Raw genomic sequence first — 19,011 nt, 5'->3', positions numbered from 1 at the left:
CCCTGAAGGACACTGGGCCTGATGGCATCATTAGCAGTTTTTCAACATAAAATTTCACAAGGCTGTGATAACCCTTGCTGGCTCTCAGATGTTGTGTATTTGCGACCAAGGCAAACCAGTGCATTCACCCATCCATCTTGAAAGCACATGGAAAGCAGCACAATAGGTTCTTCGGGAGGCTGGGGAAAGGGGCAATTAAAGGGAAAAAACATAATTCCTGCCTTTTAAGGAATCTGCTGTGAGCTTGAAGCAGTGACCAATCCTGATGATTGGTAGGCATGTAATAGATGCTCATTAAATCTGTGTTGTTTTCTCTTGTGAATGAATGAATAAGATTGTGGGGTGGGAGAAAAGAAAATATATACATGTGAAATAGAGAGTAATCATGAAATAATGTATGATTGTGGCAAGAAAATGTATCTTTAAAACATCTACTGAGGGCAGTTAGGTGGTGGTGTGGGGTAGTAGGAACTCTCCTTGAAGGATTCGGCAGAGGTGAGCTGGGAAGAAGAGAATCCTTAAGGAGAAGAAGCGATTTGAGGAGATACATGATAGAGGATCAAATGGAGTAAAATTTAAAGAACTTCGAAGAATTTTGAAATTATAAGTACAGAACCTGGAGTCAGGGAGACTGGGTTTGAATTCCATCTTAGCCATTTACTTGATGGCTGATCATAGGAAACTTACTTGCTTCTTTGGCCTCAGTTTTCTCATTTGTAAAGTGGGAGTAGATCAATGCCACAGGATTGCTGTTATGATTAAGTAGAAATAATAAGAGATAAGTTAGCACAGTGCCTAAAATATAATAAACAATAAACAGCAGGTATTGTTTTTATTAGCATTAGTTTGGAATGAAAGGAGAGTTTTAAAGCATGAGGATGGAAAAGGGTATGTAGGAGGGTCAGTAATTTTGAGGTGTTGGGAACAAACATAATAGGAAAATGAGAAACCACTGAAGATTTCTAATCAGAGGAAAGAATATTTAAGGATAATATTACAAAAAGACACAGGCTTACATTAGGAAAGGAAACTAGCTAGTAGGATAGAATGGTGAAAAGGAGAAAGCATGGCTAAAGGAATGAGAAAGGAAAAGTGAATGTTGAAGATATTACGGGAAAAATTGGCAGGACTCAGTAATGGATTGCAAACATGATGGTGATGACGGAGAATGTAAGAAAAAGGTAAGTCACAGAGAGAGAGGTGTGATCATTAAGAATCAGAAGCCAGGTGGTTCCACTGATTGTGATGGATTAACTAGAGAAGAGTTTTTATTTAGGGGCAAAATAAGGTAAATGGAAATACAAGATGAAATATAAGATAAGGTGAAATTCTTTTGAACTAGGTCTCTATGGATTTAGTCTATTTTTCATTTGTGTACAGTACAGTTCATTCTTTCTGCTCTAAACTTCTATATCTTTTGAAAAATTCAGTCCTTTAGCTACCACTGCAGTCTCACCTCCCCAAATCCCCTCATCCTGACTTTTATCAATCATCCCCTCTGCCCAACCTAACCTCTGGCAACAACTTATTGTTTTTCTCTTCATGCATTTGAGTCTTTTCAAGATGGAAACATGCAGAAGGTAGCCTTTTGAGTGTCTTTTTTCATCATGTGTGAGGCATGTGAGTTCTGTCCATATTGTATCATCAGTCCATTCCTTACTGTTGCTGAATAGTTTATCCATGCACCTGCTGAAGGGTTTTGGAGGTGGTTTCCAGTTTTAAAGTACTCTAAGGTTGTTACAAACATCTGCATATAGGTTTTTGTGTGGCCATCATTTTCGTTTTTCTTGGGTAAATATCTAGAAGCAGAGTTTCTGGGTCAAACAGTAAATATTTAACTTTATACAAAACCATCAAATCAAACTGCAAAGTGGCTACGCCATTTTGCATTTCCTCCAGCAATGTGGGTGTGCTCCAAATTGCTGTGCATCTTCATCAGCATTTGGAATTGTGTGTTTTGTTTCTGTTAGTCGTTCGAATACATGTGTAGTAGTATCTACTTAATTGTGGTTTTGATTTGTATGTCTCTAATGATGAGTTATGTTGAGTATCTTTCATGTGCTCAATTATCATCCTTATATCTTCTTTGGTAAAGTGTCTTTTCAAATCATTTCCACTTTTTTTTATGGGGTATTCTTACTGCAGGGTTTTGAGAATTCTTTATATACTCTTCTAATAATCCCTTTGTCAGATGTGTGAATTATAAATGCTTTCTTCCATTGTGTGGCTTGTCTTTTCATTTCCACAACAGTGTCTCTCTTAGAGCCAAAGTTTTAAATTTTGCTGGTGACCACAAGTCTATCAGTGCTTTTCTTTTATGGGTGATGATTTTAGAGTAATAGTTAACTCTCATTGTTCTGGCATCACTTTGTTTAAGAAACTATCCTCTTTTCCACTTTAATTGCCTTTGCACATTTGTCAAAAATCAATTGGCCATACTTGTATGGATCTATTGCTAGACTCGATTCTGTTCCATTGATCTCGGTGTGTATCCTTTCATCAATACCATGCTTCCTTGAATACTGTCGCTTTAAAATAATTCTTGATGTCAGGTGGTATAAACACTCCAACTTTCCAAATAGACCTGCCTATTTTAAGGTTCTTTGCATTTTGATAAAAATTTTAGATTAGTTGATCTGTAAAAATAAAATATTCTGGTGGGAGTTTGAATGGGAATGCATTGGATAGTTTTTGGAGAATTGACATCTTAATATTAAGTGTTTCAGTCCATAAACACTATATCTATATATCTATATATCCCTTTATTTGTTTAATCAATGTTTTGCAGTTTTGAGCCCACAGAGTCTGAATATATTTTGTTACATTCATATCTATATATTTCAGTTTTTGGTTTGGTTTGATTACTTATTTATTTTTCATTTTTTAAAGTAGGCTCCATGCCCAGTGTGGGGCTTGAACTCATGGCCTTGAGATCAAGAGTTGCATGCTCTATTGGCTGAGCCAGCCCCAGGTGCCTCTTTTTGGTGCTATTTTAAAGAACAATATTTTATAATTTTGATTTCCAATTCATACTATATATTAGCTTATAGAACTACAATTTATTTTTTATATTATGTAATCTTGCTATACTCATTAATTCAAGAGGAGTTTTTGTAGATTCTTTGGAATTTTCTACATAGACAATCATGCCATCTGCAAATGAGATGGTTTTATTTTTTTCTTTTTCATATGTGTGCTTTTTATTTCTTTTTATTGCCTTATTGCACTAAATAGCACTTTCAATACATATTGAATAGAAGTGATATCTTTGGGACATCTTTCCTTGTCCCAATCTCAGAGAGAAAGCATTTAAGTTTTCACCATTATATATAATGTCAGATGTAGATTTATGTAGATACTCTTGATCAGGAAAAGGAAGCTTCCTATTATTCTGAGTTCCCTGAGAATATTTTTTTCTTTTGTCATGAATGAATGTTGCTTTTTTATCAAATGTTTTTATTGAATATATTTAGATAACCACATGGCTTTTCTTCTTTAAACTGTTAATATCCTGAATTACATTGATTTTTGAATGTTGCACCAGCTTGCATTCTCAGCATAAAGCCCATTCTGTTGTAATGTATTATCTTTTTTTACAAATTGGTGGATTCAATTTTTATAGCATTTTGTTCAAGATCTGTGCCTGTTTTCATGAGTAATACTGATCAGTAGTATTATTTTCTTGTAATATTTTTGTCTGGCTTTGGTATCAAGGTAATGCTGGCCTCACAGGATGAGTTGGTAATTACGTCCTCCTATTCTCTGGAAAAAAATTGTGTACAATTCATATTAATTCTCCTTTAAATATTCAATAACATCTTCCAGTAAAATCATCTGGGCATGGAATTTTTTTTTATTAGAAGGCTTTTAGCTGCAAAACCAATTGCTTTAATCAATTCAGGACCATTTAAGTTACCTATTTCTTCTTGGTTGAGTTTTGATAGTTTGTGTCTTTCAAGGGGCTTATTCATTTCATCTAAGTTGTTGAACTGATGGGCATAGAGTTATTAATAATATTCTTTTATTATCCTTTTATAATATTTGTGAAGATATATCTTATTTAATTTTTGATATTGTAATTTCTGTATTGACTCTCTTTTTGGTCACTTCAAGCAGAGATTAATAAATTTTATTGCTCTTTCCAAAGGACTACATTTTTGTTTCCCTTATTTCTCTATAGTCCTCTTTTTAGTTTGCATTTTCTCCCCTCTCTTACATTTATTATTTCCTTTCTCTTGCTGGTTTTGGGTTTAATTTGCTTTTCTTCTTCTCGCTTGGTAATGTGTAAATTTATGTTTCGATTTGGGAACTTCCTCTCTCTTTTTCAATAGTAGCCTTTCACGCTACATGAAAATACAGCATAAAATATTTGACTTGCCAATACTACCCAGTTAAACCTAAGCATATAGTTATGGATTTCACTGAATCTGAATGGCGTTTCCTTCAGTCAAGTGTTTCCCATAGTTTCAATTACACAAAAGCAGCAAAGAATCATGTGAATTCTGCTGGAAAATTAATTCAAGTGCTTCTTGAATATGAAAATAAGATGATCACTTTGGAAAGAGACAAGAGAATTGAATCCCAGACACCTCAGTTCTGTCCACAAGAGCAGGTTCCTAACGACATTTTCAGGATCAATTGAATCCTGAGGTTAAGAAAACCTAAAATTGCAATAGATGAAACTTATAAAAAATGATAGACTTCATCCAGATTGTAGAATCAACAAGAATTTAATAAAGTTAATCAAATAATTGTAGTTCAATTGCACATAAATTTGAATTGTTTTCCCATTAAGGAGTGCTTGTCTGTAAATTATTGTAGGGAAAGCCATTTTCAAGTTAATGTTTCTACCATTAGAAAATACAAAGGGCATTTTCATTAATTAGACACAGCTCTCTTTCCTCCTCCTTTATCATTACCTTTGCTAGGTGGAATCAGTTTCGTACTCAAATTTATTGACATGTGTGATTCAATGACACTATTTGTTTAGAGTTCATCATATACCTGGTGGAATAAACTCATTAAGTATAAATGAATAGTTATGTAGTCATCATCTAAAATGAGTCAGTGCTGTTCTCCAGAGTCATTATAATGAATGTGAACACAGCTGGAATAAAAGTCTCTGTGAAGGTTACAGGCTTTATTCTGAAATATTTAAGACTGCAGTTTTCTTCCTATTATTTGAAGGCTGCTTGTTCAGGAAAAAGAACTTGACCTCTCTTTAAAGAAGATTATTACATGCGTTGACTTGCCATTTTATCAAAGCTACATACATTCTGCTGTGGCACCCTAGAAAGTACGGGAACATGGAAAAGCTAGGATTAGCCTGGCTGTTTTTGTTTGGTAAATTTTCCGTATTCAAGAAAGGGTGTAGAGAAGAATGAGCTTTGTGGGTTCTGATGGCTGCTAAGTCATCGATATTGCCAGAGTGCAAGATTTTTCTGTCTTTAACTTTCTCCCTGAGAAAGTTCCCCTTTCCCCTAAGAGTGAGGAATGGTGTGCAGTATGAAAGAGTGAATTTCACCTTTTTGTTTTCAAGGTTTACAGTCCAGATTGGAATTTGGTGCTACAATGCTTTTTAGTATCTAAGGGTAGAAGTGCTCATGACTGAATATGTAACTAAGAATGGAAACTATTCTACACCAGTGAATAGAACTAGTGTTCTAAACCTCTGCCTTGGAATGATGCAAATATAAACAGTATTCCAGAACCTTGTTTTTTAAACCAACAGTCACGTCGTATATTGTTATGACATGCATGCTCTATATTAATTAGGGTTTTAAATTAGGCATTAAAATATATAATAAAAGGATCGCATTTTATCTGTGCATTAAGTTAGTCCATTTTTTTCTAGAATTTGACAGCAGATTAGCCCATTTTACAGTTAACACCAATGAGAAAATGTTTAACAGCTGATTCAGTTTCACCTTGTTATATGTTCTGCAACTCTACACACATAGGTCAAATTCTGGGTCAGAGAGTGGTGAAATGCTGTGGTTTGAAGGAATTCTGGGGATGCAAGATGACTTTTCCTCACCTACCCCTTCCCCTACCTTTCAAGCCATCTGAAAAATATTCCAGGACATTTTTTAGAATACAGTGATGATCAGTTTATTAAGTATGATGGGAATAGGGTCAAGGTGTGAAGCTTCATTTAGGTAGTTTTTCTTCTTCATATTACAGAAAACATAGACATTGTATCAAGCAAGTGAATGGTTTATGCTTTTTGAATCCTTATTAATAAATATTAAATATATTTATTCAAGTGGTAATACTTCATTAGGCATAAAAATTAAACATTGAACTGACAAGAAATTAAAAGTAAGCCATTACATCTATTAATGAAAAAAATAAGGACGGGTGCCTGGGTGGCTCAGTTAAGCGTCTCAGTCTTAATTTTGACTCAGGTCATGATCTCACGGTTTGTGGGTTTGAGCCCCATGTCCGGCTCTGAGCTGATAGTGAGGAGCCTGCTTTGGATTCTCTCCCTCCCTCTGTCTCTGCCCCTCTCCAACTTGTTCTCTCTCTCTCAAATAAACAAAAAAAATCAAGGAAAGGAGAGAGATGAGGAATATATTCTGTAACCATTTTTTTTTTTCTTGTATAAAAAGGATCATGATGTAGTGTTACCTGTATTGACTCTCACTGGTGCCTTTATTCTCTGTGCTCCTCCTTTCTCACCCCTCCTTTCTGGTTTTCCCTCCTCCCACTCCCCAGCGTCTGGTTCTTGTTGTCAAATACAGCTGCAGATAAATGCCTCTGTCCTCTCCTGAGACTTTCCACAATGCTCTTGTCTTCCCTGCGGGGGTGAAAACTGCACCGATTATCACTCTAAATATTCATGTATTTGATAAGTCATGGTTTTAGTGAGCTGTATACGGAGTCTATTGCCTAAAAAATCAAACTGAAAAACAAGAGAAGCTTTTCACATTAATAGATGGGTGGTAATGTGCACGGGAGAAAACAGTTTATTGCTCCTCATCCATTTATTCACTAATTCATTTATTTTACTCAATAAATGTGTATTTTGGTGGTGCTGTGTGTTTAGCAGATGGAATGTAGTGGGGATATAAAGAGAAATATGATTCAGTGGAAGATTACAATGAGCTTTATAGTTCATTTTTCTTTGGGAAGTCAGTAAAAACTTAAGAATAAACAGATCGAAAGTGGAATGAATGGATAACCTAAAGTTAGGTTAGTGTGGTTCTTCTCAAAGTGAAATGTCCATTGTGGTCTGTCCACAACACTTATTCAGAAGGTGTGAGGGGAGGAGAGGAGAGTAGGGATAAAGCCCTCAGACCCCGGAGTCACTCCTGCATCCAAGTTCCGGCTCCTCATTTACTACCCACAAAATGGTAGGATTCCTGAGGGTAGGGATTTTTGTCTGTTTTGTTCACTGATACAGTCTAAGTGCTTGAAACGGTAGGTGCTCAATAAATGTGCAAAGACTATTTGATGGATGAACTGAACTTGGGTTGCAACCTCACTTCTCTTTCTCTATTTCCTCATCTGTAAAGTAAGGCTAATACTAGCAACTACCTAGTAGAGGTGGAGCATTAAATGAGGATGTAAAGGTTAGAAGAGTGTCTTGCACAAAGGAAGGGCTCCGTAACTGTGAGCTATGGCGACTCTTCAACAACCGTTCATTGTGCACCTGCCAGGCGTCATGGAGGACAAGGACAATGGGGACTCATATGAGAGTGACACGTGCAAGATCCTTGCCTTCCAAGGGTAGTGAAGGGCATAGACATTAAACAAACACACACACATCATCATAGTGACAAATTGTGTTGCATGCCAGGAAGGAAGAACACAGGAGGTAACAGAAAGAAGACTTTGCTGGATTATGAGGCAGGGCAGGTGTGGTTGAAGAAAGGTATCTGTGCTGATGGCTGAGAAGAAATCAGTCCAGAGTAAGAAGGAGGAGGGCTCCATGAACAAAAGGAATAGGGATGCATGGGTGGAGGCTCCCAAACAATAAAGAGATTGGTGCATTCAAGAAGGGGCAGGCACTACGTATCTCCAGCTTTTCTATGAAAGGAAGACTTTTTTTATTAAGATCACCACTGGCTTTTGTTTTGTTGTCGTTGTTAACTACCAAACTTAATCCTAATTACTCTGAATGCACTCCCCCTATCCAGCTCCCAGGTTTTGACATCTCTAAAGTTTGGATGCCTCTTACAATTAATGGCATCTTACAATTTTAATTATAGTGTTCTTATCTTTCTTAGTGGAACATATAATTATGTAAGTTATTTTAATTGAGGACAACTTCCATTTGATGAAATAGGGTGACACGCTGTAACTTATAATACCAAACATTGTAACAGACACATAGGTAGACACAAAAATAGACACAAAGGTAAAAATAAATTTTGGTGTAGAGAAAGCAAATATTTAACTATGTTTACTTAAAAAGTATTAGTGGCATAAACATCCTAGCACTCCTAATATATTTGGAGAGAACAAGATGGTTGTGTTTAATTATTTTAAAATTTTTTGATTTATAACTTATTTAAAATTTAAGTTCAGTTTATTTAAATACTTGGTATTTATGTCATATGCAAGAAAGATACCTCACAAAAAAGATGTTGAAGTTTTACATTGCTTTAAATTCAATGCAATTCTATTTAGAAGTGTTGTTGTGGTTTTTTTTTTTTTTTTTTTTTTTTTTTTTTTTTTTTTTTTTTTTTTTTGGTGTGAGAAATTTGTTTCCAAGAGTTTTAAATATGCAGACACGCAAGTTTTTAGAGAAGGCATACTTGTATTATTATTGTCAACAAAAACGCCATCTATAGAGATATTTCCAGACATCCATTCTCAACATGCCTACTTCATAACATAACTCTCTTTTGAAAGGCAGCTATATTTTTCATTTGTTGGCTGCCTTCTTGTCAGATTTGGTGAGGTTGTCATTGTTTGCCCCCTTTTAATGTGGCTATGAGCTCTTATCAGATGTTAAGAGAAGGAATAGCTCTGCCATCTTTTTGTTCACTTGGGCTGCATTTTAAATCTTTTCTCCGGTGTGCGTGTGTGCGTGTGTGCGTGTGTGCGCGCGTACATGCGTACGTGCTCATGTGTACCAGCATACGTTCTTGCTCAGGAATCACTTAAAACCACTCATCCACTTGGGGAAGATTATTTTAATTAAAGTAACTAATTAATGCAGGTGTTTTCTTAAGTAAAGCCATCCTATATTTCAATACCCAGTGTATGAACTTGGCCACTTGAATTGTGGTTTTCTCAGCAAAATATCAGAGTTGTTACTTGACAAGTGGACTAGGTGAGAGAGCAGCTGTCTAGTGGAATATTAAATATTAGTCAAATCCTTTTCTTATTTCTAGGTAAAAATTAAATATAAATGAGTTCTAAGGCTTTTCTTCCCGCATCTTAGTGGATTGATTGCTCAGTGTATCCCTTGAGGTCAAGACACTCTATTTTGGAAACCTTGGTTTAGACGATAAATTCCTAAGCTTAGAATTTATGGTCTTCCTCAAAGTGCTTCCCACCATGTCTCTATGTTTATTCTTCATTTCTCTCTTTCATGAACCTCCAGAATTATTTGATTCATCTTCTTACTCTTAGAGGATACAGTGCAAAACAGTGCTGGGCTTCTCCAATTTAATGTGTGCACAAATCACCTGAAGATCTGATTACAGTGCAGATTTGGAATCAGTAGGTCTGGGGTGGGGCCTGAGATTGTGAACCTTGAATAAGCTCCTAGGTGCTGCTGCTATTGCTGGTCCATACATGACTGAGTAAAAAGGAAATAGAGGAGAAAACACTGTCACAAATACATTGTACTAATTCCTTCTTTGGGAAAGTCACACCTTTAGCTTTAGGTTTTTCATATCTGTTCTACAGAGTTCATTCATTCAATCATTCCTTCCTTCAACAAATATTTATTGAGAACCCAATGTGTACCAGCCATCAGGCCAGTTGCTGACAAGTATGGGGGTTTCAGGTATCAGGGAGTTCAGCCCAGTGGACTGATGGGTGAATTAAATGAACACGTAAATGGAGTACGTATCAATATATTTACATGCACGTATGCATTTAAGCAGCATGGATGCACACATCATATGTGTGCATTTTCATAACATGCACACACATGAGCATGTGCAGACACACACATACACATGCACTCTCCTACATGAGGCCTGTAGTTCACATTGTCCCTTCAGCCTGTAATACCCCACACTAATCTCTGTACATGTGTAATATTATTCCACTTTTCTGCACCCAGCCCTTCTCTTTCCCTCACACTGAGCAAATGCCCTTTCTTCTTAGCATTTATACCTGTTAGGGTGTGTATCATTCATCTTGCACATAGAAAATGCTAAAAAGGCTATTCAATAGTAATGTCTGATTCCTAATTTCTTTAAGGAGAGGGATCATATCATATTTTTGAAATACCGTTCATTAACTTTAGAAGAAGCTCAGTCAGTATTTATTGACAATGGCCATATTTAATGTTACATAATGTGATAGCTAATACTAACCCTTAGATAGTCTGTGATTTCTTTTATTATTTCTTATCCATTAGTTTTCAGTTAAGTGGTATTTTTGCTCACAAGTTATAATATGTATATGATGCGTTGAATTCATAGAAACAAAGAGTAGAATGGTGGTCGCTAGGGGCTGGTCGGCAGGGAGAGGTTGGCAAAAGGGTATAAACTTTCAGTTATAAGATGAATAAAGTCTGAGGATCTAATGTATCACATGGTGGCTACAGTTGGTAATATTGTATTGCATGATTGAAATTTGCTAAGAGAGTAGAACTTAAGTGCTCTCACCAAGGGGAAAAAAGTAAGTAAGTGATGATTTAGGTGTTATTCGATTTTGGAATCCTCTCATAATGTAGATATACATCAAATCATCATGTTACACACTTTTGATATATTACAACTTTGACAATTTTATCTCAGTAAAACTGAAAAGAAAGCTGAAAAAAACCTATAGATTACAAAAAGAAATATTCTAGAAACTGTAATAGACTTTAAGATAGTTTTAATGGTTATTCATTCAATTCATTGTTCTATCACTATTCTTTGATGAAAAAGACAATATTTTATCCTCTGAGTAATTCAGTGTTCATCTTACTATTCCATGTAGTAATTGTGATACTCAATTCCTTGTAATTGTGAAACTCAAGCCAATTGTTAAAAAATAAATATTAGAGACAAACTTTTTAAAATACATCAAGATATTTGGCCAGAGAGTCAGTTTTATGGCTGAAGACACAACTACCCTGTATATTTACATTCTAAATAACCTAGTACTGAAATTTAAAAGCAAAAGCTACTTAATTATAAGAAAAAGAATCCACAGAAATATGATAGCATTAGAAGATCTTACACAGTATTTGAGTTATTTTCACATAAAATGCTTACAAAATAACTAGAGAGAGATAATCTGAATAATAGCCAAACTTGTTTAAATTGATACTCATCAAACTTTATATTATACAAACAGCAAATATATTTTATTACAAGTATCTTATTGGCCAAATATTATACAACACTCTGAACTGTATTCTATTAAAACTGAAAATAAATACCAGAAGTATAAACAGAGAAAAACATGAGAAAACATTGTCCTCATAAATTCTTAAAGGGGGAACTCAAAACTGCTTAAAAAACAGAATATCTAGGAAAATAATTATGAGATACAACCAAGGAGGAAAATGCATGGTATTTAAAGAAGAAAAATTAGGGGCGCCTGGGTGGCTCAGTCGGTTAAGCGGCCGACTTCAGCTCAGGTCACGATCTTGCAGTCCGTGAGTTCGAGCCCCGCGTCAGGCTCTGTGCTGACAGCTCAGAGCCTGGAGCCTGTTTCAGATTCTGTGTCTCCCTCTCTCTGACCCTCCCCCGTTCAGGCTCTGTCTCTCTCTGTCTCAAAAATAAATAAACATTTAAAAAAAAAATAAAGAAGAAAAATTAAAAATTACTATTCAACTCAAGAAATTATAAAAAGAAGAAAAATATCTCTATTTAGAGCAAGTAGAATAATTAATGAACATAAAAGCAGAAATGAATGAATTAATAAATAAAGAACATAAGCAATGAAAAGCAAATGTAAGAATTGGCCGTTTGAATAAAATGGCTCTTTGAAGAACTGTAAAAAAGGTAAAAAAGAATAAGAGAGATGAGATACTAGTGAAATCAATCAGATGAAAAAAGAAAATAGAAGAGTAAAATAAGCATTAGAAATTAGAAATAACTGTAGATGTAGGATTAAATAAATTATAAAGATATGTTTTAATTTTATTTATGGTAATATATTTGCAAGCTAGGATGAAATATCTAAGAAAATATAAATAACAGGATTTAATAATACCGTTAAAGAGATGAGTATTGGTAATGAGTCATCCAGAAGATCTTTTTTTAAAATGTGCTAGTCCATATATATAGTTTCAAAGTGAAGGGTTTTTTTTTTTTAACAGTTATACTTTGTTGTTGGCTTACGTGAGCTGTTTCAAATAACATTTCATTTCCCCTTGTCTCTCTATTCTGTATTTCTACATTCTTTTCCCTTTTTCTTTTTATTTGCTTTTTTTAATCATGAAGAGTGTACTCTTTAATCCGCACCCCCTATGTCCCCCATTCCCCCACCCATGACCCCTCTGGTAACCATGTTTGTTCTCTAACTAAGAGTCTATTTCTTGTTTTTTCTCTCTTTTTTTCCTTTGCTCATTTTTTTCTTAAATTTCACAAATGAATGAAATCATATGGTATTTGTCTTTCTCTGATTGACTTATTTTGTTTAGCATTATACTGTCTAGCTCTATCCATGTTGTTGCAAATGACAAGATTTTGTTCTTTTTATGGCTGAATAATATTCTGTGGAATGAGTGTGTGTGTGTGTGTGTGTGTGTGTATTTTTCATTCCACCTCATCTTTATCCATTTGTCTATTGATAGATACTTGGGCTGCTTCCATAGTTTAGGTATTGTAAATAACGTTGCAGTAAACATAGGGGTGCATATATCCCTTTGAATTAGTGTTTTGTATTTTGGGGGTAAATACACAGTAGTGCTATTACGGAGGGACCTCCATACTGTTTTCCACAGTGGCTTCACCAGTTTGCATTGCCACCAACAGTAAAAAAAAAGCATTCCTTTTTCTCCATATCCTCACTAACACTTGTTTCTTGTGTTTTTGACTTTAGCTATTCTGACAGATGTGAGGTGATATCTCATTGTAGTTTGATAGGCATTTTCCTGATGATAAGAGATGTTGAGCATCTTTTCATGTGTCTGTTGGCCATCTGGATGTCTTTGAGGCAAATGACTCTTCATGTCTTCTGCCCATTTTTTAATTGGATTATTTATTTTTTGGGTATTGAATTGAATCAGTTCTTCATATGTTTTGGATACTAACCCTTTATCAGATATGTCATTTGCAGATAAATATCTTCTTCCATTTAGTAGATTGCCTTTTAGTTTTGTTGTTTCTTTGGCTGTGCAGAAGCTTTTTATTTTGATACAATCCCAGTAGTTTATTTTTGCTTTTATTTCTCTTGCCTTAGGAGACATATCTAGAAAAAAGTTGCTATGGCCAATGTTAGAGACATTACTGCCTGTGCTCTCTTCAAGGATTTTTATGGTCTCAGGCCTCACATTTAGGTCTTTAATCCATGTGTTTACTTTTATGCCAGTACATTACTGTTTAAATTACTACCACTTTGTAATCTAACTTGAAATCTGGAATTGTGATGTCTCCAGTTTTGCTTTGCTTTTTCAAGATCGCTTTGGCTATTTGAGGTCTTTTGTGGTTCCATACAAGTTTTAGGATTGTTTGCTCTAGTTCTGTGAAAAATGCTGTTGGTAAAGTTTTTTAAACCGCAAGGAATAGATTATTCGTATGGTGCTGTATATCCTCCACTCTAAGAATTGAGGGTCTTTGGGTTGTACGCTGGCAGGGACCTGGGGAGCTCTGTCTGATAGACAAAGGAAGGGTACTTTTTAATACAAAAACATAATGGGGAGGGAAGGGGGAAAATAGTTACAAACAGAGAAGGAGGGAGGCAAACCACAAGAGCCTTTTAAATACAGAGAACAGGGGCTCCTGGGTGGCTCAGTTGGTTAAGCGTCTGACTTCAGCTCAGGTCATGATCTCACGGTTCGTGGGTTCGAGCCCCACATCTGGCTCTGTGCAGACACGCTCGGTGTCTGGAGCCTGCTTCTGATTCTGTGTCTTTCTCTCTCTCTGCCCTCCCCTGTTCACGCTCTCTCTTGAAAATAAAATAAAATAAAACATAAACAAAAAATACAGAGAACAAACTAAGGGTGGCTGGGGGGGATGTGGGAGAGGGGAAAATGGGTCATGGGCATTGAGGAGGACACTTGTTGGGATGAGTACTGGGTATTGTATGTAAGCCAATTGGACAATAAATTATATTTAAAAAAACAAAAAGATAATGGAAGCTGCAACCAATACCTCCCCAATTATAAAGACATAAAAATAGATGTCTCTGAGGTAAATGGAGAGCCTGGGGCTTAAGAGTGTTGAAAGGGTTTCACAGGGAGTGTCACAGACACCAGGGTGGCTCCTGCATCAGTTGGTAGAACAGCACATAGCCCCCACTGGATGCCACCTGATTTTCACTGACAGGGGAGACATGAGAGTCATTGCAGACGTGCCAGCCGGGGTGGCACCAGCAGAGCGCTGCATAGTGCTCATAGTGGACACTGCCCCAAGTAGATACAAAGGGCATACAGGGCTTCGGGCTTTGTCCTGCTGCAGCAGGAAGTCTACACCTGCTGAACTTTTCCTGATGGAGTCTTGGGAGGTGGAAAATCGATTAAGATGCAGCACAAGGATTCAGAGGCATCTTTGTACCATCAACGTTTTGGTACTTCGTGTTTTCTGCCAACATCTGTCACACACTGGAGCATTCTCTGACTCCAGCTCTTCATCCTTGGTGACAAGCCTGAAACGATTCCCGCAGAGACACTTTGCACCCACAAATCCTTTCTGGGATGGGCAGGACAGGTCACAAAAATCCTCATAGGTCATGAAGTGATGCCCACAGGTCTGGCACTTGAAACAACTTTTCAACTGGCCTAGAATCAGGTCCACAGTATTGCTGTCCTCTCCCTCTATGTAACACTTCCACGTTAAGTTGGCCTGGTCATCACCATTTAACTCAGGTTCTTCTAGCAGAGCCCCTCCACAGTGGGGTTGGGAGTGAGCTGGACTGTTGGCCAGGATTGCCCGGCAGCCTCGTTGGTTGATTTCCAGGTAGAGCCGCTCCATAAGGAGCTTCAGGAACTCTCGGGCATCCTGCTGGCTGTGTCCAGAGAAGGATGGAACATATTTGTAGAAGACGGCTCAGAAGGTAGTAGGATTCACAGCTTCACAAGGAATCAGAGTTTCACAGGGCACCAATCACATCTGCAAAGGCTTCAGAGAGGTCTTGGGCTCCACCCACTCCAGGCATCTCTTGCTGGAAGTCCCATAGCAGTTAGAAGTCTGAAAGGGTGAGGACAGCTCAGACATGGTAGCACTGCATTCAGGAAGCACGCGTTCCCCAGATTTCAGAGGTCCACATGACCAGAGCCCAGAAGCAGTGTGTGATAAGCCATTTTGTCACTGGAGTAGAAAGACTCAGAGGGCCGGGCAGATAGGACGTGGAAGGAGCCGTGGGGAGTAAGGGTCTCCATCTGTATGCTGAGTAAGGTGGGGGGGGGGCAGGAAAGCCCTTGAGGTGGTGGAGAGATAAGTCTCAAAGTGGGAGGCTCAGGTCGGAGCCCCAAGTGGCTCAGTGCAGCCATGCACCCTCCCAAGGCAATCTCCACAGGTCGCAAGTCCCCACTGCTCACAGACTTGGAATGACCTAGTTTGGTTCTGGAAGGGAGAGGCAGAGCCACAGTCAGGGAGTGGTGAGTCAGGCAGCAGAACTCCATGATCTGCTGGAAGGGGTCTTCTAGGATGAGGGCCTGACATCTGTCACTGAACATCCCAGTTCCAGTTTCTGGAGCCTTTCCTCAGAGGGACCTGGCAGGGGAGGCAAAGGTCTTAACATGGGGTTCGGCCCAGGGGCTGGTTTCTGCTCTTCTTGCTTCTGGCCCATGGGGCAAATGGTAGCTTTGATCCCATTCTGGACATCAAAATATCGCTCTTAGGCCTGGCCCAGGTGGTGTTAGAGGGCTGCGGCATGGGGACACCATGGACAACACAGGCTGGACCTGTCCTCTGGTGAGGTAGCAGGGGACCTCGGGCTAGGCCAAGCCCCAGCTCAGGGTCACCCCTTACTACACCCGTGCAGTTCACCCCCAAACCCCCTAGGGCCAAGCTTCAGTTTAACCACTACTGTTGCTGCATCTGTTGCCCAGATCTCTCCCACCACAGGGCTTGCCACCATCTTTGTTGGTCTGGCTTGTTGATGCTTACAAGACCACTGCTGGAGAGGAAGGGTTCTGGAGACTGTGGAAAGGGTCCTTTTACAATGTTGCTCATAATGCCATTGTCAACGGTGCTGAGCTGGTGACCTATGATCTCATCAAGGATGCCCTCCTGAAGGGGGCACCTGGGTGACTCAGTTGGTTAAGCATCTGACTCAGCTCAGGTCATGATCTCACGGTTTGTGGGTTTGAGCCTCGCATCGGGCTCTGTCCTGACAGCTTAGATCCTGGAGCCTGCTTTGGTTTCTGTGTCTCCCTCTCTCTTTCTCTCTGCCCCTCCCTTCCTCATGCTCTGTCTCTCAAAAATAAAGCATTTAAAAAATTAAAAAAAAGTACGCCCTCCTGAAGGCCAACCTCACGACAGACCACCACCCCTAACAATTCACTTCCATCTTTAGGGCAGGCTTCTGCACTATGATGTGGTCAAGATGAGATATGTGAACTCTGCCCTGGGCCAGTACAGCAGTGCTGGCCCCTGTGCCCTTTCCATAAGTAGGGTCCCTGTGCCTTCTGCAAAGGGTTCATGCCCTCCTTTCTCTGTTTGGGTTTCTGGAATGAGGGGATGTTTGTCACCTCTGAGTAGCTCAAAAGGGCCCTCATGGATGCCTGCACTTCCCAGGAGGCTCCCTTTTGAGTGTCTCCTGATGCTGACCTGACCACCTGTGACTTTGGCTTTGGCTCCAGCCTGGCCCTACTTCCCTTCCCTCTCTCCTCACCCCTTCCTTCCACTTCCTTTCCCACCACCTGCCTTTCCTCTCACCCCTCTTTCCTATCTCATCTCCCTGTTGCCTCTCAGTTCCAGTAGAGTTGACCCCAGTTGACACTGTGGGAGGCCTGGGGCACCAGCCAGGACCCCAAGCCTTCAGTCCCTTGAAGAGTTAAGTCCAACTCTTTGTTCTGCCCCAAAGCCTGCCTAGCCAGCATGTCACCCATAAAATAGGTTCAGCCTTAAAAAAACAAGTGAGGACACGTTGTATAGCATATAATGGCCACATTTAATGTTGTACTGTTTCATTTTTTCTTTAAAATCATTGGTTAAATTAATAATGCATTGTACAATGAGTAAAATCATAGAAGTTGAATATGCTATTCAAATAGAGATAAATGTCAGCAAATAATCATGCCCCTCTCCCCCATCGACATGCACACTTCATGTATATGGACTATAAACTTACCTACCTCAAAGAATGTTTGACTTAACTATGTTAAGAATAGTTGTTTCATGAATGTATAATTTTCTTCCAATAGACTGGAAATCTCCTTAGGTGGGGAATTGTGCCTATTGCCTCTATTTTTTTTACCCACCATAGAACAAAAAATAAACTTTCAACAAACACGAGATAACGATACATGTTTTGGGGACAATGGATGTCAGAAGCAGTATAGCACAGGGATTTTAGTTCAAAACCTTTGTTTGGAATTCTAGTTTTACCACTATATATCTGTAAAGTTAGGATGAACTACTTCTAAGCTTTAGTTATTCATCTATAAAATGTGTTCAATAATAATCTAGAGGAAAGTATTAATCATGATAATTGAAATATATAATAGGAAGGCATTTGGCACAGTGGAGAGCATATAGTAAGAGCTCAGTCAATGATCACGAGATGATGATTGACTGTTTTTATAATTTCAAGTTTGCATACCCTCAGATGGGGATCTCCATGAAGGCAGGGAATTTGGCTTGTTCATTGTTTTATCAGTTGTACTTCAAGTAGTGGTTATCACATAGCCGGGATCAAATCAATACCTGTTGAATGAATGAATACGTTTCCAGTGTTTGCCAAGCATAATTTGCTAGGTCTGTTTTAAAATAACTCAGCTGTAAGTATTTTCATCATTGCAACACTAAACAAGATTTTATTTCCTCTACTGTTAATAAAAGATTGGTTTAAGAGGATTTGATAAGCACACATTTATCTTTTATATGGGCCATACCTTTAGTTCTTCTGGCAGTTTTTCTCATTTGGTGTCAAAAAGAAAATATGTGTTGGGGAAATTTTTCTATCAATATTTTGTAGTAATAGAAGAAGCTGAATGAAATGCACTGGAGACTGACAGAAGAAAAAAAATACAGTCCAGCATCTGGGTAGTATGATTAATTTTTTTAACACAAATTTGTTCATTTAGTGTGCGCCTACATTCATCTTCCAATACTCCATTCTAATAATGAGTTTCAAGGATGAAAATAATTATTTCACCAAAAATATAATTTAGTGCAGGGGCTATATTAGTTTTAAAAAGGCATAAGCTATCATTTGCTTGAAATTGTCATCAAATTCCTTCAGTTTAATGGTCATTTAAAAAGCTACCCTCCCTCCACTCACTCAGGATGAATGTGAATGTGCACATCCAGGGAGAGTACCAATCAATTTAGTAGTTAATGATTATTGTTTCCATTTCAGAGTGTTTACATTTTCCTTCAGCTACTCCTAATGCGGTATTGTACGATTTACGGGAGAAGTCACCACTCTCTCAGCACCATGGCACATGTGAGCATTTCTTTGCTTATTCTTCATAGAGGCATTTAGTTAGAATTTAACAGAGGAACGACAACAACTGGAAAGATCTCTGCCCACCCAGGGAACACAAGAAAGTAATCT

General features: G+C 38.0%; 1 pseudogene; it reads right to left on the bottom strand.

The window, feature by feature from the left end:
* Positions 1–14,532: 14,532 nt before the first annotated feature.
* On the bottom strand, positions 14,533–16,163 carry LOC102960850 (annotated as a pseudogene).
* Positions 16,164–19,011: the final 2,848 nt, after the last annotated feature.

Source organism: Panthera tigris, chromosome B4 (assembly GCF_018350195.1).
Source record: "Panthera tigris isolate Pti1 chromosome B4, P.tigris_Pti1_mat1.1, whole genome shotgun sequence".
Taxonomy (NCBI): Eukaryota; Metazoa; Chordata; class Mammalia; order Carnivora; family Felidae; genus Panthera; species Panthera tigris.
Note: the sequence above shows the minus strand (reverse complement) of the source record. Positions and strands in the feature narration are given on the sequence as shown.